This window comes from Amblyomma mixtum, chromosome 5 (assembly GCF_055824585.1).
Source record: "Amblyomma mixtum isolate Tamu chromosome 5, ASM5582458v1, whole genome shotgun sequence".
Lineage (NCBI taxonomy): Eukaryota > Metazoa > Arthropoda > Arachnida > Ixodida > Ixodidae > Amblyomma > Amblyomma mixtum.
The window spans coordinates 2,867,092-2,894,655 of record NC_143016.1 but is presented as its reverse complement, the minus strand read 5'-3'; the positions used below and the strand labels follow the sequence as shown (position 1 = coordinate 2,894,655).

Below are 27,564 nucleotides of genomic sequence, written 5' to 3'. Positions count from 1 at the left end.
CGCAGGCATGTGCTGTCCCACGAGTGGCACCGTGAACGTGTGTGGATACGACGTGGTCGACAACACAGCCGAGGCACGCGCCAACTTGAGCTTCTGCCAGCAACAGGACGTCTTCTTCGCTGACCTCACCGTCTCGGAGCACTTGTCTTACTTCGGCGCGGTACGTTGTGAACTCGGACCCATATTGAAGAAATATCGGTTGAAGAAATATTGGTTTGAGGGCGAGTCGGCACGCGAGAGACAACATAGCACTTTCAACTCCCGGCTTGGAGCTCCCGTTTCTGAATGTCCCACTCTGTACTTATCGTCCTACCACACTAATTTAATGACGGAAACCCGAATGGAAATCATTGCGCCGTCAGGCAGTAACCGTCTGGCAGCGGCAAAGCTTTAGGCTAGCGTTACTGAGAGATGTTCGTAACCCTAAAATGTGGCCCCAGACGGCGCTATACTTCAAGCCATGCTTCCAGGGGAGCCTGAGGTGCCAGGCGCACCATGCCTCTAACTCAGGCGCAGCTATCAACGCCTCGGCAGCGGCCATCAAAGCCAGCATGTCGCTCGACTCCACTCAATATCCTCTCCCCCTTTTCCACCCCTTTTCCTTTTTTTCGCTCCTCCTCACTCGCAGCAGCCCTGCAAGCGCAAAAAAAAAATGGACATGCGCTGCAGCAACAACAGATGGAGCCACTTCACGGAACGTCTTGCGGAAGTTTGATTCCCTATGAAACATCAACCATGCTTCACGGTCAAACCCCGCCGCGGTGGCTCAGTGGTTATGGCACTCGGCTGCTCGCCCGCAAGACGCGGGTTCGATCCCGGCCGCGGCGGTTGAATTTCGACGGAGGCTAAATTCTAGAGGCCCGTGTACTGTGCGGTGTCAGTGCCCGTTAATTTCCGGAGCCCTTCACTACGGCGTCCCTCATAGCCTCAGTCGCTTTGGGACGTTAAAAACTAATAAACCGAACAAAACCATGCTTCACGGTCAAAAGGCGTGTTTTGTGAACAGTAGGTTTTCGGGCCACATTCATTAGTATTGTGTATTCATAACTCAAAGGACCATGTGCTTATTTTGCTCACGAGCGTGGCAACGCCTTGTGGAATACTGCTGGCCCTTCCATTCATCGGAATCGAGAGGTACAGTCTTTGTCAAAAGTAACCAGGCTGCATGGTTTTGCTTGTGAATCGTATATATAAACTATTATGCCAGCCCTCAAGCTCTAAATCTCTGTATGGTAAGAGGAACCCCTGTCCTCACCTTCAAAGAACTTTTCGACCTTAAGGAACTCCGTAAAGGCTCTACTATAGAAATGAGAAGCAAACCACGCAGCCTGGTTACTTTTGACAAAGACTGTACCTCTACCACGGGGTACTCGTCGTAATACATGGGAATGGAATAACGTATTGCTACAAGCAACTCAACTAGTATGGATGCGCAGCATTCGCTGAAACTAAAGCTTAGTCCTTCCCGAAATAGCTACTCTATGCATATTTTACTCTCTACAACTTCCTGTACAGGCATACGCGCACTTCCCCGAAAGTTTCCTCAGCGACGTCCTCCTCTATGATTTTGTGTTCTTCAGCTGAAAGGCATCGAGAGAAGTGCGCTGCAAGCGCGCGTCTCTAAGACGCTCAAAGAAGTGCACCTGGACGACAAGGCCCATTGCACAACCTCCGTCCTCTCCGGTGGCATGAAGAAGCGCCTGAGCGTCGCTATAGCCACCATATCCAAGCCGAAGGTGGGTGACCCAAGTAACGTGAGGCTCAACCGCTTTGCGAGCAGTTGCTGCGAGCAAGCGAAACCGAAGCCTGTTCGAATTTTCTCCTTCTTGTGGAGGTTGTTACAAACAGGGTCCCGGCTATTGGCCAAATGTATAATCAAATCAACGTTTTTGCGGCAGGCACGAAATTCTAATTAGGGTGCGAGCGAGTAAATTCCAAAAGTAGAACAGTTTTGTTACTAGCGAAGCCAGTAGCATGTTAATAACGGCACGTACGAAATGGCATCTTCTCTGTTCAAGTCTAGTTCGTACTTAGCGCTCGTCGTATCTGTTCTCTCGGCTACCTTCAAGGACTTGTTTTACGAAAATCTAGCCCCGAAACTGCACATGCATTACAATCCGATGCAAAGCCGAAACCATGCGACTAACAGCCCAACGTCATTATCCTAACAAAATGGCGGTCAACCACATCTTGCGCTGGCAGTTAACATGGTTGGCATATTGAATACATTAGGCCGAACTAGGAACATTGCCACCTATTAGTCGACCTGCTTTCTATAAAAATGGCGATCAGTAATGGCGGAGTCGAGCCGCGAGGTTTGCCGCCGCGATGGCAGCGAAGAACTGTCGAGAGAGCGACGAGGTGTACCGCGGAAGCAGATATGAATGTCGCTTTAGGTTCCCACATGAATTGCGCTTTTTTCTATTCCAGTGTACATGAAAATCTGGTGCGCGCTAGAATTCAGTAACTGCGGTACATTGCTGCTCAAATTAGTGCGTACGTATAGTCGTCCTACTTCAGTACAGCAGAGCAACAATAAGTTTCCTCCTTGGTGTTAGCCACGGTTTTCCACCAGATGTCTCGTCGAGCTCTGCTCTTGCTTCCTCTCGCGAACTAAGAGGGAAAACTAGGCGATTCTGAATATCCATTTTCACAGAACTATACAGGGCGTAACGTCGTGCCCCCAAGAGGATAAGCAGTAAGCACCGCTACTTCAGAAATGAGAAACTGTAAACAAGCGTGAAACGGCTAGTAGCCAAGTGTGCACACAGAGGTGACAGGCATTGGCAAAGCGTGGTTGTCGTTCGAGAGGGCCAACGGGGAGTTGTCGCCCTTCGTAAAGCCCGCCCCGCTGGCGGCGGTGGTATGCAGGTGGTGGTGCTGGACGAGCCAACGGCGGGCCTCGACCCTGAGACCCGCCACGACATCTGGGAGCTGTTCCTGTCGCTGCGGCGCGAGTGCACCCTGCTGATCGCGACGCACGACATGGCCGAAGCGGACGCCCTGGGCGACCGAGTCGCCGTCATGGCACGGGGCACCGTCCAGTGCTGCGGCTCGCCGGCATTCCTCAAGAAGGCATTCGGTGAGCGGTGTCTCGCTGCAGGCAAAGTCACGCTGCTTTCTCCCTTTCCTCTCGCGCAGGAAAAGGTTACCAGTCTCGCAGAGTGCAGCAAACATTCCCTTTTCAAAAAGGCTGGTGTGACTTCGACGTGCAGTCGAATACGTGCTTGGCTGCGCATGTACTGTATCACGTAAAGTCGCTTCAGCGACAGCAGCATCGTCTTAAGTCCTCTTTTAGGCTAATAACGGGCTCGGAAACTCTGTTCATAGAATTAAACCGGAGCCGCGTCACTGACGGGTCGAGTGATGTTAGAGCGACACCTAAAGTGGCATATAGCTTGAAAATCAGCTGCTTCTGCGCCCTTCGTAGGCGTCCCTCACGATCATTCGTGTCTCCTGTCTTCTTCATTTAAGAGGCAGAGGGTTCGTGTTTCCACATCTTACTCATGTCTTGTTTTGCGCTCTAATTTTTACAGAACATTTGTGAATGAAACGTCCGAGTCGCACCCAACTGTTCTTATGCCTACTTTGAGCATAAAATGCTCAGAAAACGGCTTTAACTTCTATTAGCCTCTCTTGCGGCTGTCAGAAAAATCGTTAAAATTCGACGACAACTGCGGACCTTTCTAGTCGTGACGTCTTCTCGCTTTCCAGAAATGTAAAGAGATGAACAAACAGTGCAAACACTCATGTTCCCAAGATCGCTTTGTGTATCCCTTTGCCGATGTCCATGCTGCTCATGGACTGCACACGCCCTTCTCTAGTTGGTCCTGGAAATCTCAGTCCCATTTCAACCCCCGGATACTGGCTGGCCGTGCGCAACAATGTGGGCCCCGCTCCAATCCCATCGGTTCGCTTTCGGTGCGCAGGCGCCGGCTACCAGGTGCACATAAGCCGGAAACCCTCGGTGGCCTTCCAGCTGTACGACATCATGAACATCATCAAGGGCACGGTTCCCGAGGCCGAGCTGCGGCACCACCGGCAGACCGACGTCACCGTCGTCCTGCATATGCTCGACTGCGCCGGCTTCGAAAACATGTTCGCTCAGCTGGAGGCACAGAGCGATGCGCTGGGCATCGACAGCATCGGCGTCTCAGTCTCCACCATCCAGGACGTGTTCGTCAAGTGAGCGGCACAGCTGCAGTACCCGAGTGTCGAAAGCAATGTGGCCCAAAATTTGCGAAATGATGCTAGAAACAACGCCGTGAGCGCTCAGCACAGTTAAGATAGCGTGTTCATTGTTTCTTTATCTACCTACGCGCTTGCTTCAAGAGGGGTAGAGGCGATGGCTTGCGCCTCGTGCACGGGGCAGCACACCTTGCCACAACAAAATGGCAGAGTTTTAAACTCAGTAGACGTGCGAAAGCTTGTGTTTAGCTTGACTGGTTCATGATTTTGCTTTTCTGGGTCGTCGGCACGACTGGCGATATTAGGCTCAGGTTGCGCTCTGATCGAGGTTAAGTTGATTTTATCTGTTCGCGCCGCAGATTGTAGTAGTAGAAAAATTCAGGGGGGCACTTTGTTGACCTAAAGTGCGGTGAGGCGAAAGCCTTAAGTGCGGTGAGGCGAAAGCCTTAAAGGCCTACTTGACCGAAATTTTTCAAACCGCAAAAAGGTTGTTTTTTCACAGTACACCCCCGTATTATGCTACCCACAAAACATTACGCTCCAGTTTCAAGCAGTTACGGTGAAAAAGGCACGCAAAAATCGGAGTTTTCAATACCGAAACTGGAAAAACGGGCGCCATTGCCGCCCGCCGGAAGTGACGCATGTTTGAGACTACTCTGGACGGGTTCGGAGCGTCTGCTCGTTGCGGCTCGAGCAAAGCGCTGGTAGCGGTAGCGCGTGCAGCACTTTGTGCGATAAATACTGGTTATATGTGAAAACACACATCTTGAAACGGATGAAAAGCCCTAGAAAAAGTTTTAAACGTGTTTTATTTGCTGTAGTAGACTAGAAAAGTCCTGGCTCAACCTCAGATGATCGCGCCGCAATGCTTGTGAGCGCTGTTTGCCTGGCAGTATTCGATTACAGCTTGTGCAAAGTTCGGATATAGCGGAGGAAGGAAGCATATTCAAATGGAGGCCAAGTACAAGTGCTTGTATTATAAAGTCGGCTTTTTTGAGCGGGCACGCGCGTGCCAACAGCACATGTGCGCTCTGCTGTGCGTGCAATACGGTTTTTGTTGTCTTGATAAAAAAAAATGACCTGCCTTCTCCTTTTCCTTCTCATTTTTCTCCCCCGTCGAAAGGTGCACAGAAATTTGCCTGTGCACAGCCTGTGCCTGTGCACAGAATGCCTGTGCACAGAAATTTGGAACAGGTGCTGTGAACGCCAGTTAAATCAATAAAAACAGATGGATGTGTAAAAAGAGAGCTGAAGAGAATTAAGTGCTGCGTTAAGCGAAAGAATATGCCAGAAGCAAAATTTTTGTTGCAAAATAAATATATATTTTTCTCTTCGAGGACCGTGGCATCAGTGCGGTGCCGATGGTGGGCTGGTTTATCTTTGCGCGCCTCGGTCGGACAAGCCACTGCGCGTTGCGAAATACATGTCGATTCAAATGAACAAAAACTTATGCGTTGCGTTCATTACAGTATTTACCTAGAACCACTTAAATCCCGTGTACTGCAGGGACGGAAAGGTTTTTCTAATCTTTTCAAACCACACAGCTGGGCAGAACGACGTGGTTGCCGAACCCCAATCGACCGTATAGAAATATACCTGCGCTTAACCACTCTGAAGAAACCACTCTGCTAAACGACCGTATACGCCCACCGCGCAAATTACCGTAGGTGTCTCTAACTAAACATATAAATTTGATATTTATATGTTATGGATCACCAACTAGCCCTTACCCTTACCCTTACCCTACTGAATAAAATCAAAATTCTTTGAAAAGATTATCATTCAAATAACATGCGTGCAGTTCTCTGGGGCCTTGGAGACGCATCTCGAATGGTAACGCTGAAGTTTCCTGTAATCGACCTCAAGTGTGAATGGCGTGAGGCAGTAAGAAAGTCAACGTTTTCAGTAACGCTTGTGTGGCCTTCCAGGATTCTCAGGCCGGCCTGCAAACCTTCGAGGCAGCAGATACACTCGGCGCACGACGGCATTATTGCGCATTGGGCAGAGCTGTACCTGCAATAAACGGGTGTGCATATGTTGATTCCTTTTCAGACGAACCAGACCTCTCCTTAGACCTCTGCCTGGTGTAAATAACGTGCCGTCAAAAGGGCGTTGCTCGATGAGCAAAGCCGTCCACTTTAACTTCTGGACCGGCTTAGCTAGCTTGTGACAAGCGGTTCCCCCCTCCTCTTTATTCTCCCGATTAGAGACTCCTCGAAGCCTTCGGTTCGTGGCATGCTTTGCCGATCGGGCCAGAAAGACGTAGGTGCTCTGATGCATGATGTAGACCGGGACAGGTCTATTGACAAAGCCCAACCCACAAAAGGGGTTAGCGCGAGGCAGAAGCGTCAGTCACCCACCATTATCTTTTTTGAAGAAGAGAGGGGAATTCGCGTTAAAACCTGAGCTCCAGACAGCTGACGCCAGCTTTCGAGATCGGGGGTGAAGGGCAGTGGACGAGAGGTATACATGGTACTTTCCGCATTCCTCGTATTCCCTTCCGCGGCCATGCACTTCGTCTACATGATGCCAGCAGTTTATTTTTCTCGGATACCATCGAGCTTCGCGGTGAAAACAGCCAGAAACGCGCCAGAAGAAGAGCTTACAAGGCGCGCGCACTCACTTCAGAACGCCTGAAACTGGCGAGCCGGCGATGCCGGTGTCTCAAATGTGCGTCATTTCCGGTCAGGTTTGTTAGTTGTTCAGCACACCGCTAGGGGTCTGCGTCGTCTGCTACAGAGGTTTTTGAACGCTTCTAACTAAAATTCTAGACGCTTCACAGCCCTAATATTAAATATAAATATTGTTAATAACATGCACACTATATCGAGCGCAAAATTAGCCGAAGTAAAGTTTCGGTCAAGTAGGCCTTTAAGCGCGGTGTTGCTGTTTGTGTCACTGATGTGTGGTTAAGATGTTAAGCTTTGCCTATGAGTGAAATGCGACAGCGTCTTGCAACGCTGCCAGGGAGTCCATAGAACGCCATCGCCCGTTCGGTTCCACGTCTTACTCGTCGGTTAATTGGTTTTTGAGGAAAGGAAATGTGTCTCTTTCGCATACCTCGGTGGACACCTGAACCTCGCCGTATAGGGAAGGGAGGAAGATGGGAGTGTACGAAGACACCGTATTCACTAGACGCGCCTTTGTTCATTCCAAACCATCGAGCTGGCATGGCTCATCCAATGCCACCTTGAACTAGTCCAGAGGGCGCTGGCTCGTCTCGCACTCCAGAGACCGGGGTTCGATTCCCGAACTCGACCAATTTCCTGCGGTTAAGATGTTAAGCTTTGCCTATGAGTGAAACGCGACAGCGTCTTGCAACGCTGCCAGGGAGTCCATAGAACGCCATCGCCCGTTCGGTTCCACGTCTTACTCGTCGGTAAATTGGTTTTTGAGGAAAGGAAATGTGTCTCTTTCGCATACCTCGGTGGACACCTGAACCTCGCCGTATAGGGAAGGGAGGAAGATGGGAGTGAACGAAGACACCGTATTCACTAGACGCGCCTTTGTTCATTCCAAACCATCGAGCTGGCATGGCTCATCCAATGCCACCTAGAACTAGTCCAGAGGGCGCTGGCTCGTCTCGCACTCCAGAGACCGGGGTTCGATTCCCGAACTCGACCAATTTCCTGCGGTTAAGATGTTAAGCTTTGCCTATGAGTGAAACGCGACAGCGTCTTGCAACGCTGCCAGGGAGTCCATAGAACGCCATCGCCCGTTGGTTCCACGTCTTACTCGTCGGTAAATTGGTTTTTGAGGAAAGGAAATGTGTCTCTTTCGCATACCTCGGTGGACACCTGAACCTCGCCGTATAGGGAAGGGAGGAAGATGGGAGTGAACGAAGACACCGTATGCACTAGACGCGCCTTTGTTCATTCCAAACCATCGAGCTGGCATGGCTCATCCAATGCCACCTAGAACTAGTCCAGAGGGCGCTGGCTCGTCTCGCACTCCAGAGACCGGGTTCGATTCCCGAACTCGACCAATTTCCTGCGGTTAAGATGTTAAGCTTTGCCTATGAGTGAAATGCGACAGCGTCTTGCAACGCTGCCAGGGAGTCCATAGAACGCCATCGCCCGTTCGGTTCCACGCCTTACTCGTCGGTAAATTGCTTTTTGAGGAAAGGAAGTGTGTCTCTTTCGCATACCTCGGTGGACACCTGAACCTCGCCGTATAGGGAAGGGAGGAAGATGGGAGTGAACGAAGACACCGTATTCACTAGACGCGCCTTTGTTCATTCCAAACCATCGAGCTGGCATGGCTCATCCAATGCCACCTAGAACTAGTCCAGAGGGCGCTGGCTCGTCTCGCACTCCAGAGACCGGGTTCGATTCCCGAACTCGACCAATTTCCTGCGGTTAAGATGTTAAGCTTTGCCTATGAGTGAAATGCGACAGCGTCTTGCAACGCTGCCAGGGAGTCCATAGAACGCCATCGCCCGTTCGGTTCCACGCCTTACTCGTCGGTAAATTGCTTTTTGAGGAAAGGAAGTGTGTCTCTTTCGCATACCTCGGTGGACACCTGAACCTCGCCGTATATGGAAGGGAGGAAGATGGGAGTGAACGAAGACACCGTATTCACTAGACGCGCCTTTGTTCATTCCAAACCATCGAGCTGGCATGGCTCATCCAATGCCACCTAGAACTAGTCCAGAGGGCGCTGGCTCGTCTCGCACTCCAGAGACCGCGGTTCGATTCCCGAACTCGACCAATTTCCTGCGGTTAAGATGTTAAGCTTTGCCTATGAGTGAAATGCGACAGCGTCTTGCAACGCTGCCAGGGAGTCCATAGAACGCCATCGCCCGTTCGGTTCCACGCCTTACTCGTCGGTAAATTGGTTTTTGAGGAAAGGAAGTGTGTGTCTTTCGCATACCTCGGTGGACACCTGAACCTCGCCGTATAGGGAAGGGAGGAAGATGGGAGTGAACGAAGACACCGTATTCACTAGACGCGCGTTTGTTCATTCCAAACCATCGAGCTTAAAGAAAAAAAAAGCTGGCATGGCAGAGTGGTTAGCATGCTCATCTCGCACTCCGGAGACCGGGGTTCAATTGCCGAACTCGACCAATTTCCTGCGCGGTTTTATTTATTTATCTGGCCTGACTAGAAAGGCTAATTAGGCTAATTGGGTAATTAAGCAGTCAACAAAACTCATTCCCACTTACTTGGAGCATCACTATACGATCCCTTTAATTGGTTGCATGGTTACTAGCCAAAGTACAATTGGCACGAGCTCATTGAGGCCACCAGAGTAGCGCAACAACAACGACTCCTACGCAGCCATTCGGGGCTAAAAATACTAGAAAAGCTAGGCTTCGAACCTCGAGCGCGGCTCAAACACACGGAGAATATCCCAACAGATATAAGGAACAAAATCAGAATCCCACCACTCCCAAGGAATATGGATCCGGTACACCATGAGGGTAGGCGAAAGGACAGAGCGAAAGCTCTGCAGAAAAAATTAGCCAGTAGACAGGACGTGGTTTACACGGACGCGGCGGAATATGAAGGCAGAACGGGTTTCGTAGCCCTAGCAACCAGGGAGGGCGGAGACCGAGTCTCGTGCTGCAGCACCCAACAGAGAGATGCAACAGCGGCTGAGGAGGTAGCCATTGCGCTGGCTTTAACTCAACAGAATGTCAGGGTGATTATAACAGATTCCAAATCGGCTATCCGCAACTACAACGCAGGCAGGGTATCTGTCGAAGCAGTCAAAATTCTGAATGCCGGCCCGACACCGGCAGAACTAATAAACCTTGTTTGGACTCCTGCCCACGAGGGCCTCCGGGGAAACGAGACAGCGCACGCATTGGCCCGAGGACTCACACACCGGGACCCCAATGCGGTCTCGTCAAGCAGAGAGCCCCTTCAGACGAGCGAGGAGCTGAACACGTACCAAGATATTCTTAGCCATTACAGATTAGGAAGACAGACATTACCTAGAGCATGCAAGGGCCTTAGCAAAAAGGAAGAGGTCATATGGAGAAAGTTACAGGCGGGAGTTTTTCCGAACCCACTCGCACTAAGCAGATGGCATCCGGCGATCCAAGACCCCAGGTGTAAACATTGTAATGAAATAGCAGACATGATCCACATGGTGTGGACATGCCCTAGCCACAACAAAGCAGACAGGAATATAGAGTCCTGGGAGGCTTTAATGGCCAGCCAGAAAGAAGAAGAACAAAAAGAAGTTATCCGTCTGGCCCTGGACACCGCTGAATCCCAAGGGATCCCAGCCTGCCGAAAGGGGAGGAAGATGACGGCGGTCAAGACTCGTCTTTTTCGCCCTCTGATTCCTTGACGGGTGCCAATAAAGTTATTTCATCCCCGTTTCAAATTCTCCCACAGTGACGTCACAACCGTTTCGACCAACTGAAAAGCATGACATTTCTGTCGATAGCTCCTGCTTACAACGATGAGGCATTAAAGGCTTCCGCCTTAAAACGACGATATGCAATGCACAGCGCGAGAGTGTGTTGGAATTTAACACTAGACGTGACCGGCTGCGGCGAGAGCATAGTGCTCTTGCGCGGTGGCCAGCAAAGCTGAGCTGTTCGCACCGCCGCAAATCTAGAATCCCAATCGCGGCAATATTTAATTTATATATTTATTCAAGGCCAAGGTTAAGGCTTCAGCGATGGTCCGGCTTTTGCAGCTTTAGTTGTGAAGTTGAGATCTTTCGTGCCAGTCTGATCAAAGCGCTCGGAAGCCAAGCACCCCTATTTCACAAGCTATTGGTGGGCAGCTCACTCCAATGTCATTGCCACTTACAAGTGTCCATGGTCTCTAACGCAATAAGCTCTTAGCGCTGCACATAGCTCCTAACAAACACCACACGGCAGGCAGAGCTGCGCCTGTGTTGCCATCGCACTTGAAAAGTTTTGATGAGGTGACCGCTGCTGGTGCGGCACAGAAGGCCAAAACTTGTGCGTATGTGGTCTCAGTGCGAAAGGATCCAGAGGGTTCATTCGAGAAAAAAACGTACTTGCTCCGGAAAGACGCAGAGAAGCGAAGGACATATATACGACACTACATTGCGAAGCCTCCAACCAATTTACAAATGCGTTGGCTATTTTCCTCGGGTGGCAGTCAAAATTTATACAAGCGGGAGCCTTCACTACTGGCCACAGAAGCAATAGGGAAACTATGGGGGCGCTTAAGTCACCTTAGGAGTGGAATGCGATAGATACCATTTGATTTCATATTTGTCGCAGCTTCTGTTGCAACTTGCGTGCGTATTAGAGTCAGTTTCTTCGCGATTGTCGGTCCATCAACCGCTACATTCGGACTGTAAGCTGCAGTAGCAGCTATCTGCTATGCTATGGCGGTGCCAGAGTTTTCATATCACTTATTTTTACGATTTCTCATTTTTATTTCGATTCTCTATCTAGTTTGCTGTCAGAAACTAGGTTGCTCACAACTCGATGGGCAGGTTGTGTAGACGTCACACGCTCACGTTACCTGTCTCGACCAATCATTAATTCAATTGTCACCTGCCACTATGAGCAGATTGGGATGACGCCGCCAGGTCACGCGATCTCTCTAGACCAATCAGCGAATATTGAGGCAGTTGACATAGGCGCGATTTTGGTGTGGCGACAACTCTAATGATATCACATCGAAAACATGAATAGTGCCTAATGAGATCAAGAATGCAAGTCAAAATGGCACATGCACGGTTCACACCGACAACACCGCTGCCAAGAGCCATGCGAAACCCGGAACCAGGAAGTAGTAGTTCCCTTACCCGCCTCGCAAGACCAGTGACAGGAAAATTATAGGTAATTAGCAGAATATGCTAAGCAAACAAGGTTGCGGTGGTCAGGAAATGCGCCGATAATCAATTGAATTAGTCAAATCGTTGCACGAGCACTGCCAAGGAGCTTCTCTTCTGTGAACCATTTTTTTTTCCACCGACGTCGCCCCAACATTTCACATGCTAGGCAATGACAGTATTACAAAGGTAGTCCCCGTGAACGGCTTTTAGGGTCGAGCGTAATCTGGCCACGGCCCAGGGTGCCCTGTTTGCTGTTATGTTATGACTTCGGGTAGGCGCAGTTTCGACTAGAATCGCTATCACTTTTCCGAGCTGAACTATGACGAGAAGACCGGGTGTTTAGATATTCAGAGCTGCACGCAATTCTACCACAGTGAAAAGGCTTTGCTGCATGTGCCTAAAAGTAAGAAGTTATTTGTAATTATTTCAGGATTAACCGCGAGGAGACCTACCTTCTGAGCAGAAGCATCGTACCGCCGGCCGACCGTAAGTATCCCACATCACGTCAACATCTACCTTTCACTTAACCTCCTCGTAGTTACGGGTGCGTGATATAAGTCAGACATTAGCGACTGTACTGGTCGCATTTCTGTCGACACTCAAGCCTGTGAATAATGAAAATTGCATTGCAGTGTCGAGGGTGCTTCTAAAGAAGGCAGTAAGCTGCTTAACATGGCGAGCCTGGAATTCTAGCTTAGATACACAGGGCGATTTTTTTTAAACTTTAGATTTTTATTTCTAAAACTGTGAGAGAAACGTCAGGGTGGTCTGTTAATCTGCATTTTTCTGCAAGGCGGACATTATGTACCTCATATGTACCATTAATTACAGGATTAAAAAACAAATTAACAAATACACTTTTCTATTTCTGACCTTAGAGGGCAAGGTCATATTCCGAAATTGATAGCTGTCATTATCGATGGTGATGTCAGCTTCTAACATTTGTAATCGGTGATGGAGTTCGAAATATCGAACGTCAAAATGCGCATTTGCAAGCTTGTTGAGTTTGTTTTCTTGCATTATTTAATTATAACATTGCGTCGCTGCGCTTGGTATCATCGCCGAAATCAAGTTAACTTCTTCTATATCATCAAATGCACCAACTGCGCTTCTATTCAATGCATAAGAAGTGCAAGATACGCCATTTTATAAATACTCGATACACGAAAGCAAACTCAACGAGCTTCCAAATGCCTAATTTTGACATTACATATTTCGAAACACATAGCCAATTAAAAAATCAATATATAGTTCACCTGCAGTGTTGATAGCTATGAATTTCGCAATATAACTTTGCCCCTAAAGTCAAAAATTAAAATTTTGCTGGTTATTTTAGTTAATTAATCGTTTAATTATTGATCGCCGTGACGTGCATAATGTCCGCATTGCTGTGCAATCCAGCTAAACAGACAGCAGCTACTTACTTCTCAGTTTTTAGAAGACAAGCCTGTAAAGACTAAAAAAATCACCCTTTACTCCGAAGATCAGTACTGCACCTTTACTTTCTTCGCCTTTACTCTGGTTTTTGGAGTTACAGGCGTGACATCGGACCTAAAGTGTCCTGCCGTTCGCGAAGCGATGCTCATGAATGATAAGATGGCATTTCAGGTCCTTTGTAAAACTGTTGTATAACTTTGTAAAGCTGAGAGGAAGGCGGGAGCACTACAACAGACAGAGACGTGCGGCAAGGACTGAACGGTGCTGCAGCTAGGACAGTAGAGCGAGGTGCCTCTGCCGCCTACTGCTGCACGAAACTTCGTTTGGGAATCGCAGGACTTTGTTAGGGGTCAAAATACTACAGAGCGCGCCAGAGTCGGTAAGTTTGGGGAACTATAGCAGGCGACGCATCATGGATGCACGCCGGAAAATTTTATTCGCGACAGTAATAATGCTAATGCCAGCCATGTTAAAACCTTATCAGGGCAGCAATTAGTCATTAACATCCTCCCAGACGCAGCCCTACGGTTACGAAGGCAAGCTATACAGCTTTCTATAAAACATCGCTGGTTGTCAAAACTCTTGTTCCGGGGTCGGCAAGTTTCTGCATCTCCTTTCCACTTTTGCGTTTCCGGCTTTCCTCTGTAGCCGTGTGGATGCATTAATGAGATACCTATGAACCATTAGTTACTTAGTGAAACCTACTCCCCCCCAAAGACATACTAGCTAGCGGTGGTGAAGACACCATGCGAACAACCCGCAGAAGACCACGCCCACCGGGTAGCCACCATGGAAGGCGCGGGCGGCTCTTGCGGCGGCATCATGGTGGCGCTGTTCATCAAGCGGCTGCTCTGCTTCTACCGCTCGATGGTGTCTCCGCTCACCGCCTGGATCCTGCCCCTGCTCGTGTTCTGGGCCCTGGTGGCGCTCGAGGGCAGCCTAGTGCCGGAGCCCAAGCGGTGGTTGCGGCACCTCAGCGTGCGCCTCTCGCTGACCGACGCGTACCCGGGCGCGGGCGCCTTCGTGCACACCGACGACCCGAGCCGGGCCGCGGCTCGGGAAGCTTTCTTGCCCGCCCTGGAGGCCCAGGCGGAGCGGCTGGACGTCCTGACCGACCCCGGATGGCAGCTGCCGGCCATGGCGAAGCGCGACTTCCACGAATACACGCAGACCTACGCTCTGGGCATCTCGGTCACCCGCAGGTGAGCGCGGATGTAGGACGCAGTGCTCCGGCTGAAATTAAGAAGCAGGCTCGAGCTGTGCCTCAAAGAAAGATCAGTAAGTCCTTCTTTGTGTAGGTAACAAGTGAGATGCTTCGAAAAGGCAAACGGGGTCGACGGGGACGGAGTATGCAGTGTACGAAAGACAGATGGAAAATTACATGTAAGGTGTGAGCGTCGTTAAGCGCGAGGTTTGGGCGATGCGAAGCACTATTAGAGACCTTATTCCTGGAAACCAAATAATCCCTGATTACCCAGCCTGCTGCTGTGGCATTGCGTGAATGAACAACGCAGCGTTCTACAATAATGGATCTGCTCAAGGTTACACTCCACGGTGGAAAAGTATGTCTGCCGTACTGGCTGCCGCAATCGGAGTCAAGTAGATGTTTCGCACACGAAAAGTGTTGCAAATAACCATTCTGGTAAAATGTTAAGATTAGCGACGCCATAGTCGCTGCGAAAATGCACGACAAGCTCGAGATGTGCTGAGATGGTTTGGAACGAAACCGCAAGGAACACTATATATAGCGAGGCGTTTGCAGCTTAATGTCATATTGAGTTGTTTTTAGCAAGAAATCCGGTTGGTATATTTGAAAATTACATCCCGTCAACGTTGTCGAGGCTACTGTGCGCTATTGCAGTTTAACGTCGCATTCCTTTTTCATTCTCCCTTCATTTCAGAACAATCCAGCAAGGCGAGCGAAATATAAACAGGACAGCGTAAGTTCCCGTATAACTTTTTGATCGGTCACCTTCAGGATTAATTACACATTGCTTTGAACTGGGGCAGGTCATTAAGCCCTTATAAAACTGAGACCGTAATGGAGATGGCCGCTCGTTTCCCTGGTACATGAGTGACCAAAGGCAGCCTACTCAGTTCAGTGTTTCGCTTTTCGCTTCGAAACACAGCGTGCAAGGATGGCACAACCCTTACGCCAGGATCAGCCGCGAGCTGGCGCTGAGCGTGGCTTCGACGGCCGCGCTGCGCCTGCTGACGGGCGACGAGCGCGCCGGCATCTTTGCGCGAACCGTGATCCACGATGTTGACGAAGCCCGCTCCGGCCAGACCAAGGATGCGGACGAAGAGTTCACTGAGTACCTCAAGTAAGCAGCGTGCCACCCGACCTTGGAGCGCATAATTAAACGGAACAGGGTTACCTCTTGCTGAATGGCAATAACGAGCCGAAGAACATCCGCGCAGGTGATGGCAGTCCACAAAAGATGCCCAAGGCTTACTCAGACGCCTGAAATGTCACGCAAAGCGATGCCTACCTTATACCGCAAGGCACCCCACTTAATTGCCTCTGGATGGAAAACGGCAAAGCTCCCGGATCCCTGACCTTCTCTAGGTGGAAAACGTGCAGGCGATATCTGTCTCTGTTCCCTTTCTTTATGGTATGAGAAAACCAACTCCAAAACGCCCTCGGATCGCGCCCACGTATTGAATAACCACCTATACGCCGTTTGTGATCGACCAGCCGACGATCACTTCAGCTTTCAGCTACGTGTGTTGTGGCGGCGACGTTGATGCCATTTGAAGCGGGCAAATGTCCTGTAACAGTGATCGTACGAGGAGGTAAACCAGCATGTCTTATGAAAGGTCCGCGATATCGGATCTAAGCGATAGCTAGCAGTTCAGTTCGATATCACCGTGAGCTAAAATTTCCTCTAAGTTGCGTATTCAACCCGTAATCTGGGCTTGAATGGCGCTTCCATTTGCAGGCAGAGCTTCCTGACCACCCTCCTCCGCACATTCCTGGTTCCCCTCGGGGCGGCGCCGCTCATGGCCACCATGGTCCTTCTACCGACATCGGAGCGCGCCAGCGGTGCCAAAGACCTGCAGCTGATGACGGGCCTCTCGGGCGCACTCTATTGGTTCGCCAACTGGATGTTCGACTTCTTCGTCTACATCTTCGCCTGGGCCACCATCTGCGCGCTGCTTTCCTCGTACCAGCCGATGCTGTTCGAGACGAAGTGTAAGTCCCATGACATGGACAGGCGGCCAGCGAGCCAACATAAACTATAAAAAACGGCCCTGCTCCCTCTCTCCGACCTTGCTTTCAGATATTTGCCAGCCTGAGTAGCGTCAGCGTGTTGTGCATATCGTTATATGGAAAACAAGTACGGCTTTCGGCTTTCTCGGCACGGCAGGCGAGGAGCGTGTAATCATGGGTGCGCAAAAAAACTATAGACTATCAAATCATTTCATGAGGTAGATTATTCGTTAGCTTTACAGTCACCCCCCCCCCCCCCCCCCCCCCCCGCTGCTACTGACAGGTACGGTTCGTGCGAGCGGGTGTAGTGATTCATTCAGTCAGCCACCGTGTGACAGACCGTACCCACGCTACACTATCCCGATCCAAATCAGCAATCACGGCGGGACACTTTAAAAAGTGCGGTAGGAGTACCTGTGACGTCTCTGCATCGACAACGTAGCGTGTGCCACAACCCGCGTATCCGTGTAGCTTGGATGAGAGGCGGCTCACGATCCGGGAAGTGAACACATGCTCCGTTGGTTATGAGGGACGCTCATAGCGACTGAGCAGCATTCACATATCGAAAAGCTCATGCTCAAAAAGGCACAGAGGCCTCTTTTGACTGCTTTTAACGGCATTTCTTTACTGTTCCACCGCGTCTTTGTTGCGTGTGTGAAAAGGCTGGACAGAGTGAAGGGTGAAATAAGATCCAGCAGGCCGCGAAGTGAGGTGCGATACAACTGTCATCTTCGCTATTTGGTCCACGTATGTGGCAAAAATTGCTTGGATGTTACTTTGTGTAGCTTTAAGTGCTGAGGTGCGCTCTAGCATCAGCTGTGTAAACTGTACTGTACTTTCTCTGAGATGCCCTGAGAGCAGTGGCGTGTGTTCGTTTGCGTCTTTCAACCAAAGAAAGACGAGGACAACGTAGAAGGAAGGAGTTCCGTCTCCTTTACTTAGAAAGTCTCTCCGGGGAGACCATTACAAGTAGTTCGTTCATTCATTCATTCATTCATTCATTATTTTGTAATCATTGTTTGCTGCCTAACTATGTGCATCTGTGCGTGTCGCAGTTTCGTTGCTGCTCGTGCTGGTGGCCTTTTCGGGACCGGGCATACTCTCCAGCTACGCCTTCTCGCGGTTTGCCAGGACGCAGTCGGGAGGGTTCACCTCCCTCATGCTCGCCTACGCCGTCGGAGGTACGCCCCGGGTCTTTTAGAAACCATCGCAAGTTAGCCTCGCTCTCGAAATTGTTGTCCACTCTTCCTAATCCTAGCCTCTTCGGCCAACTTCGTTGAGCTGAGGATCTGTTCGTACCTCAGCTGATTTTTTCCCCTGCTAAAGAAAAAGAAAATTCAGCACAGGCGCGTAAAACTATTTACGTGTGGGAATGCAAAAGCCTGTCATGAACGCAAGACGAAGACGTTTGGTTGCGGTCTGCAAACTGAAGCATGCCACGTCTGAAACATGTCTGAAACGTGGCAGCGAGAGAACTACAGCACAAGCGCTTGTTCGAAGTCGTAAACAGTCATCCCGTGGACCTTGAGAAGCTTGGGGTAGCGGCACTGTTTCGAACAGTTGCAATACGACAGTAGTCCGAGGGCGGGACGCAAGGCTTTGCCGGTACTGCGCAGGCACGGTGCTGGTGTTCGCGTACTTTGCCCGCAAGGTGACGCCTCGCGGCGCGCTGCTACCCACGTCGGCTGTCGACGTGGTGGTCATGCTGGCGCCGCCCTTCAGCCTCGCCGTGAGCCTGATCAAGGTGCTGCGCATGGACTTGGACAACAAGGAGTGCCTGCGCGCCCGCCAGTCGTTGGGCCGCGGAAGCAGCTTCCAGGCAACGTACTGCGGCAAGGCCCTGGAGGGCTATGCGCGCTTCGGCGCCGTGACCGCACACTGCTGCGCCCGTGAGTCGGCCGCCGCTGTATGCGTCATTCCAACCTTTGCGTTAGGCCTAAATCTCGGTTTCACCGGAACTTCAACACCCAACCTTTGGTGTCGAGCGTCGAGGGGAGAGTCTCAATGCCATCCACTTCCTGTAGGTGATCACGGTGTCCTTTCCGGCCTTGTCGTCATAAAATTGTATCAAGAGGTGCTTTAAAAAATTTCGTACTTACATTTAATTTTCTCTCCAAAAAAAGCGTCATTTGGTGTGGGAAGAAACTTTAGGATATCCGGAGCGAGCTATAAAATTCCTTTTCATTTACCATAAAAGTTGAAATCTAAGTTGTCCTTTAAAAAAAAACGACCTATTGGTGTGTTTTTTCTTCGGTGACTGCTATTCGTTTCACATGTTCGATCATGCACGAGTACCCATTCCGTGTACGGATTGAGCTGAGTGACAGTTTAAGGCACAGCGCGTAAGCAGCCTCCGCAGCTGCATGCGAAAAATGAATTAAGTCGGCTGCAGCGTCTCCGATGCTTTCGCCCCCTGCGGCGCAGAGGCGAACGAAAGCAGCTGGCAGCCGATGCACCCCATCATCCTCGACGTGAACGGCGTCGGCTACGAGCTGCTCATCATGCTCATGGAGGCCGTGGTGCTGTTCTGCCTGCTCGCTTACTGGGACTCGGGCCACCGCTTCTTCCGGCCGTCGGCTTTGGCCAGCTCCCCTGCCTCCCCGTCATCCAAGCTGGACGAAGACGTGCGTCGGGAACGCGAGGAGGTGCAGCGCTTGCGCGGCTCCAAGCTGTTTCGCGAGCGTGCCCTACTCGCCGAGAACCTGCACAAGTGGTGAGGAACGTCATTTCTGCAAGCTCCTCCGAAATAGGGCTTCGTTCTAAGAGAGCCACTTGGCCTTTTTTTTTTTTTCTTCTGAGGTTGTTCAGCATCACGAACCGCTTAGAAAGGCGAATTAGAAAGCGTATAGAAAGCTCTCACGATATAAAGAGGCTTTGCGTTTCAAAGCTGCTGCAAGTACTGCACCGCAGAGACGGAAAGTACCTCCTAATGCCTCAAGACAAGGCTGCCCCTTTTCTTCGCTTCTTCGCGTAACTCTTATGACCAAGTAGCCTGAAAACTACAGATGCAGGCCTCTGTGGCTAGGTTTAGACTGCTCGGTCGGGCCCAGGGAAGGACAGACGGCATGCAGTAATAACTGTGCTCAAGTGATGTTGGTAGTCCTGCGGTAGTTTGATGCTTCGAGAAAACTGCCTGCTGAGGTGCCAAGGACTGACGTTGTTACTGGCACCCTGCCCTCCTCTGGGATCGTGTACGTTGCTCGCACGGTTAGGGATGACAAGAGCGTCTACTCCCGAGTTCGCGTGCGTTCTACAGCTTGTGGATAGCGGATGAATGAGCTGGTTTTCTCTTCAGACGTGGTTTTTTTACGAGGCAGTCTCCCACTCTTAGCTCTCACTGTATACTAATCGCCAGTTTTTTGCGGCCTGCTACATTTTAACGAGAATGGTCACGTCGGGATGACAACAGCCCGAATACTCTTGCTGCTGGAGTACCCTACAGTGGCCACCGCTTATGCTCATCTATCGAACGTTAATTAATATCGAGTATACATGTGCATGCATAACACAGAAGGAGCAGTCGGGAGGAGCAGAATTTGTAAAGGTGGGAAGATCATGCAGTATGTTGGAGAACTCGCCTTGCGCAAACGATGGCACAAGTGCGCTCGAGGACCAGCAAGTCAGGGCCTTTCTTTTGGCTAATGTGTCGTCCTAGGTTGCTTGGTGTTAGGCGTTTGTTCGCGCCGTGGTGGTTCGTCCTTTCGAAGGGTTCGCTTCGCGCGCAGGTACGGCACGCTGCACGCGGTACGCGGCCTATCATTCACCGTGCAGCCGCAGGAGTGCCTAGGCTTGCTGGGCGTCAACGGATCTGGCAAGACCACCACGTTCCAAATGCTCACCGCACTCCTGCCGCCCACACGCGGCGACGCCTACATGGACGACCTGGTGCTCTCCAGGGAGCCACGAAAGGTACCCCCCCCCCTTTTTTTTTTCTTTTCTAGGTAAAGAAATAAAGTGCACAGGGCAGGAACGGTGAGATGACCAGACAAAATCAAGAAAAACTGCCGGGCCATCATTATGTCGACGTCTTTCATCGTCACACGCTTGACGCTGTCTGTGTCAGTTTGTTTTGTACCTGGTCGACTTATACAAGCTTGAATCCAAAAGCATAACTGCGATGTCAGTGCACGTTAAAGAAACCCAGGTGTTAAAACTGAAGGCACAGCGCACGGAAGACAGGACTAAGGAAGGGACAAACACAGCGCTGTGTTTGTCCCTTCCTTAGTTCTGTCTTCCGTGCGCTGTGCCTTCAGTTTTAACAATGTACCGACTAGCCCAAACAAATACCTTAGTGAAACCCAGGTGGTCGAAATTTCCGGAGCCCTTCACTACGGCGTCTCTCATAGCCTTAGTTGCTTTGGGACGTTAAACCCCATAAACGAACCAATCAGAACTTCATAGCACGCGGTTCTTTTGAGATCCCCTGCACGCGGTGAACCCATGTTTACAAGCAAAAAGCCGCTCTTGAAAACACCTCCTCTAAACAACTTTTGTCGTCGCTACGGCCGAATTTTGCTTGAGCATTTTTTTCTTCCGAGCACTGCTGTAATATGCCAGGTACTGCAATGTCAGCGCGTTAACTCAAAGGGCAGGAAGTTTGCTTGTTTTCGTGGTTTGTGGCAGTGGCATAAAAGACGGGAATGCTTTTTTTTTGTCGCTTTTCCACATTCGCGCTTATGGTGATGAGGCAAAATGTAAATAAGCATACATATACATGAGCATATATTATTGCGTGGAGATCTACAAACATAACTGGAGCAGTAGTCAATTTCACCTGCCTCATCGACGGCGACGCCATCTGGTGCATGCAGTGGCAAGCGCGCTTGGGCTACTGCATGCAGAACGGAGGTCTTGTGGACAGCCTCACGGCGTGCGAGTTCCTGCGGCTGTTCGCCCGGCTGCGCGGCGTGCCCTCCAAGGACGTGAAATCACTCGTGGAGGGCTTCATTCACGTGGTGGGTCTCGAGGAGGGCGCCAACAGACTCTGCGGCACCTACAGGCAAGTGGGCGAAACAATGCAGTCCATGCGAGCATGTCTAAAATTAAACTTGCCGAACGCCGCCGCGAGGGCCCCTCTGCCACATAATGTCTCCTCACGAAAGGAGTGCCCTAAAAAATCAGCACGATTTTAATGTGGTTAAACCGTGTTGACGATAGAAAGAATGTGTTTAACCTGGTGCCGGAACGATTTGAGCAAGAGTTCTTGCAGATGCGCATGCGTCGAAAATAGCTTCTTTGGAGTGTCACAGTGGGCGAAGCCAAGGCGTAGTGGGCGCGGAGGCCCAAGAAGCGCATGCGCAGTTCTGGTTGCACTTGCTGAGCGAGGCGACAATACCCCCTTGTAGCCACTGTAGCGACAACCCCACGTGAGCTGCCGTCATTACGTTATGCGCACGCTGGCGACACAGCTCCCGTGGCGCCATCTACCAGCAAGGCCAGTAAACCAGCTCCGGTTGCGCGGGCCGTCTTCAAGGTCAAAAATCACACAATTTTTGGCTGATGTTGGATCCTGTTAAATCCCTCTATTTGCACAAGCGCATGGCATTTTAGGTTCAGATGCCTTATACGGTTTCTCCCACGGTTGCTGATACGCTCAAAAAATCTCGTGAGCTTTTCTTATGTGCGCACTCAATTTGTCGATCTATGCTGAGAAATGCTATAATATCTCACCGTTAAACTCCCCTTAATTCTGTTGTGAACTCGTTGCTCGCAGTGTTCCCACTCACTTGAACGGTACGTCGTACATACGTCACTGCACTAACATGTGTGCAACAGCTGTAACATTTAAGTTTTATCGCGCACTGAGCAAGTGGCGCCATCACGTTAGTGCTGAGTTCAAAAGCGTATGTCTGAAAATATATCTGACGTTCACTGACAAAGGTGCCATGTGATTGAGCCAACCCGGTTCGATAAAACGCGACCCGGTTCAGCAGAATGCCGTCGCGTACCGGGCTGCCAACGTCATGGACCGTACGAATATGAACGTTTAAGTTCAGTGGTGCCATGCGAAGGCCCAGGGACCTGCTGCCCAAACTCCTGTATTCTGATATAAAGTTTTTACTGCCACTATTACGCAATGCGACATAAATCGCGAATCTCAGAGGGAGATGCACTCTTGTAATGCATGCATTGTGAGGTAAAAGTAACTAAGCACAACCTCAGAACGCACAACGCCGCCAGTATGCAATCAGATCCAACATACATGACACTCAGCTTCCGTTGAATTCAGCGTAAACGCTGCTAACGTTCTTATCTCTTAGTCTTCAGAAGGCATCTTAGCATCACTACTGCTTGCTGGCGACTCTGGCTCGCTAAAATGATCAGATATGCATTTTTATACGTTCCGAATTAAGCAGCAGATTATATTTACAGACCTTTTGTAAGCGCAATGGAAATGCGATGTGATTAACATTACTTTGGATTTTCCCTTGTCACCTTCGACCTAAATCTGTGCGATGGTGTATCTTACGGCATTTTTAACTGTGACATGTGAGCGTATCAAACGCTCGCAAGTTCTTGTTTGTTGCAATTTCCGCGCATTGGCTTGCGCCGCTTTTGTCGCCTCTGGCTAGCAGTGCTGTGCGGGTATCTTTGAGACCGGTGAAGAAGCCAGTGTCGGTATGTTCTGAAGCTTTGAACGGAGCACCCCTTGCAGCGGCGGCGGCAAGCGGAAGCTCTCCATCGCTGCCGCCCTGATCGGCCTGCCGAGGCTGGTGTTCCTGGACGAGCCGACGGCCGGCGTGGACGTGGTTGCCAAGGCGCGCATCTTCGCCGCGCTGGCCCACATTATGGTCTACTCCGGCATAGCGGTCGTGCTCACCTCGCACAGGTACCAATCTACCGAGAAGATACGGATTGCATCCGGCGGCAGTGTGCAAGTCTCATGCAGTTTCAGAGCTTTCTAAGAAGTGCGGTTTTCAGTATGAGGCGAGCTTTGTGCACCATTTCGCACTCGTAACCAATGCACTGCGAAATCGAATCTCTTCTCCCTCAACTCCGGCAGTACTGATTTTCTTTGCGAGTTCCAGAACTGCGAACTCTGGAGAATTCCCTGACCGAAACGCAGGGTGATCAGACGGCGTCGTCCCCTTCCGGTGTAATGTATTCATCGCTATTGAGTCTGTTTGCGGCTTTCGCTGTTGGAATTGTCAGTACTTTCATTTCAGTTAAATTCAATTCACACGCTATCCAGCCCGATTGTCATTGATTTCAGACTAGTTCCAAGTTTCCCGTTCTAATGCAACATGCCTTCCTTACCCGGCTTTTTGAGCCCTTCACCTATGTCTGCTCGCTTCGAGCGTAATCGGTGCCGTGGGTAGGAACTCGCTAGTGTAGGCGTACTTGTGCAGAAATGTGTGACATAACCAGAGCTCCAGCCAAACCGACTGTGGGCCACATGTATACCCATTAAGCTTTTCTCTGGTCAAATGCACACCTACGGGGGTGGCGTGTTTAGGTAGCTGGAGGGTGGCGCTTCTGGAGGGCAGATCCCTTTCGAACTGCGCCTTGGAATTCGATTTCGTCGTCGCTTTTTCCTTCCGCTGCAGCGCGGCCTTTTGTTGAGCAGAGGACTTGTTGAGGGTGGTGTTTGATGAGTGTGTGGGTGATGGACGGCGCCTCTGGAGAGTGAGGGGTTTCGGGGTCGGGTGGGGAGGATGCTGACGGGCGATGCCTCTAGAGGTTGTAGACTTCACTCTCCGAGGGAGCAGGCAGACGCCGGCATTTTCGAATTGTGACACTGGTACTGCTATCGCAGTGAAAGAAGCTCACATGACGGTTTTCACCGTATAACGCGATAAACGGCGCTTCTACCTATTAAGCACCCGCGTAATGTGGGCCGCAGTATGGAAGATTGCGAGTCTGTGTGCGACCGCATCGGCATCATGTCCGAGGGCCAGCTCCAGTGCCTGGGCAGCTTGCAGCGCCTCAAGGACCGCTTCGGCCGAGGCTACACGCTCGTGCTTCGGCTGCCCCCCAAGGAGAGGCCGCGCGAGAAGGAGGTGCAGAAGGCCATCGCCCAGGCCTTTGCTGGGGCGACCCTCAAGGACTACACCGAGGTGAGCGCTGGCACTGAACCTCCAGGCTGGATCTATTCCGGGATTTTCAGAAAACTTACAAGGTAAGGTGGCCGACCTAGAAAGAATATTTTCAGGAACAAACTCTCAGCTGTGGTGGACGTGCAGCTATTTGAAAATTGTGCTGACTAGTTAGCTAAATAACAAATATTTGCCAACTAACTTGCTAAGACATTCGTCGGCACATGTCGAGGATCCTAGGACATCATTTTTAATTCTGAGGTAACTGTGTAATATTGCATGTACTATGAATAAAATATTGAATGTAATGACCAATTCATTCGATGCGTAGCAAAATCTTTTAATTCTTGTCTGTCTCTCGCACCAAATAGTAGAAAACTAATGAGGAAAGTTTTTGACAATAGCAAAACGCTAGTAGCAACAAAATAAAGGGAAGTCTGCTGAGGGGAGAGAGAGAGACTTCAATGGATACAGGAGAGGTGCAGAGGGGAGATCTACAAATGTATTGATTTCTTATAGCGGCATTATACGATATGTAAGGGTTCATTAACAATTTCCAGTTTAAAAATGCGTTTGTCCAGAATTTCTGGTTATGACAACGTCGTCGTCATTTTCTTTAAACCGTTTAGTACACGTGTTGGTCGTAGTGTCCGCCAAAGCACGTGAAGCTTAACCATCGATACTGGGTGCATACAGTCCATGGATGCATTTATACAGGAAAACAGGGTCCCGCGAGTCCAGTCTTCTAATCAAATCATTTAGCCCCGAAGCGCGCAGGTCAGCACTGCAGTTGTATCGGGGAATAGGCAAGCAGCTCCGAAGGGCCATGACGTTCCTGACGAGCCGCTTTTGGACCTTTTCGAGGAGTATAGAAGAGATGCGGAGTATTGAATCCCAAACAACGCATGCATACTCGAGTCTAGCGAGCACACAGCTCCGGTACTAGGCAGGGCTCTGCGAGGCGTGTCACCATGCCAAGCACGGACAGATAAGCACCCACGACCCCAAAAATGGGAGGCAAAAAGTGGAACTTGCCATCCAGTAAGACACCTAAGTCACGCACGACAGATACCCTCGGAATGGCCTGGTTGTTGACAGTGCAACGAAATTCACTCGTGCTGTTCTAGCGCGCGAGCGATAGTCTTCTCGCATTTAAGTTCAATCTGTTTTGGACGCACTAGCTGTGGGCAGCCTCTTGGATTAAGCTGCAATCGCGAGGAGAACGAATAATTCGGAATATAAATTCAGTATGCTTTATCAAATATGCCAGCAGACAACCTTGTTAAATCTTTAGGCGATTGGAATATCTGCGAATGAGCAATCACATCCCATAGATCATTGAGAAAGGAACTGAATAAAAGAGGTCCCAATCTGAATTGTTAGGGAACCCCAGATGTCGCGCTGAAAAGGCGCGATTTTGTCTACCTTTGGTCACGCGGCTTACCGTGTCTTGTAATTAGCTAGCACAACAGCTGCAATAGGATCTACAAGGGCTTTAGTGCGACAGCTTTACGAAGAGGATGCAATGCTACATCAGTTCAAAAACCTTGCTGCAATCAAAATAAGCAGTGTCAACTTGTTCACGGCAGGAAACTGCAGGAGCAACACCAGTCAGGAAACTTGCAAGGTTAGTTTCAACAGAACGACCTGTTGGAAATGGGTATAGTATCTTAAAGGTGATCCTATAGCGTCGTGCAATTGCGTTTTACAGCAATGTCTGTCACAGCTTTGGCTTAGCCACAGAGCCCTGCGTTCACGGCTTCAGCCGTAAGACATTAATTATTTATTGAATTGTTATTATTTAGCCTAAACAGAATAAGATTTAATTTTATTCAGTTGCCACCTGGCACGGTCGGCAGCCACGTTTAGGGAGAGCAAGAAGAGGGCAAGTGCGAGAGGGAACAGAGGCTGGAAGGCGAGACGGGTGGCCAGGTCAGATTTTGCCGATTCACATTATCGCGCCTAAACCTTCTTTTGTCGCTGACTGTGTAGACTCCTCTTCCAAATTCAGAACTAAATGGCTGAACCTAAGCTCTAACAGTTGTCTCTTATTAACGCCATAAACCGGCAAGCTTATCTTTGCAAATTTTTTTCATGCTTTCGTTCAGAAGCGAGCATTAGATTGTGATCCGTTAGAAGAGCCTATAAACATGGGTTAGAGGTGCAAGACTGCAACTTTTATGAGAGGAACCACATTCAGATTTGCCTTTTTCTGCTGGGGTGAGCAATGGTTTCGTGTGTCAAACACGAGGAATTTCTGCTTATCTGCTTTGCATGTGATCAGAAAATTATACACTAATTTCAAGCTCGACGTCGGAAAGACATTGGTGTCCATGTCAATGATAATGAGACCAAGCCGTTTCCTGACTTCACTTAGGCGCGGTTCTTTTAGAGCGGTGCTCAGCAGTCGGCGTCGGTTTCCGCAGGGCGTGTTCAAGTTCCACCTGTGGCAGAAACTCCGCTGGAGCGAGGTGTTCGCCCGCGTGAACGAGCTCCAGCGGCGCTACACCTTCGAGCACGCCTTCGTCTCCGACTGCAGCCTGGAAGAGATCTTCGTGGACATCGCGCGGGGCCTGCACAAGACTGCCGTCCGACCCGCGCTCTCCGGAAGCCAGCCCGCGGCCACACCCGAGCCGCTGTCCCCGCCTACGCCCAAGCAGCAGTAGTGCCCCACCTCCTGCTTCAGTGGCGCCCTTTCGTTGGGGACTTTTTCTCTTCCGGACTATCTCGTCGCTCCAGCACATGGCGATTTATGGCTGGATGCCTACAATCCAGGCGCTTACACGCTTGCACGCATTCAGAGGCGAGCGGGATTCGGTTTGGCGCGCATCCACTTTTTCGCGGGCAGCCACCTCCTTTTTTTTTTTTGTTTACCATGCATAGGACGCGAAAACATTTGCCTCGAAAATGTCA

General features: G+C 50.3%; 1 pseudogene; it reads left to right on the top strand.

Moving 5' to 3' along the window:
- Positions 1-7: 7 nt before the first annotated feature.
- Positions 8-27,317, top strand: LOC149341141 (phospholipid-transporting ATPase ABCA3-like; annotated as a pseudogene).
- Positions 27,318-27,564: the final 247 nt, after the last annotated feature.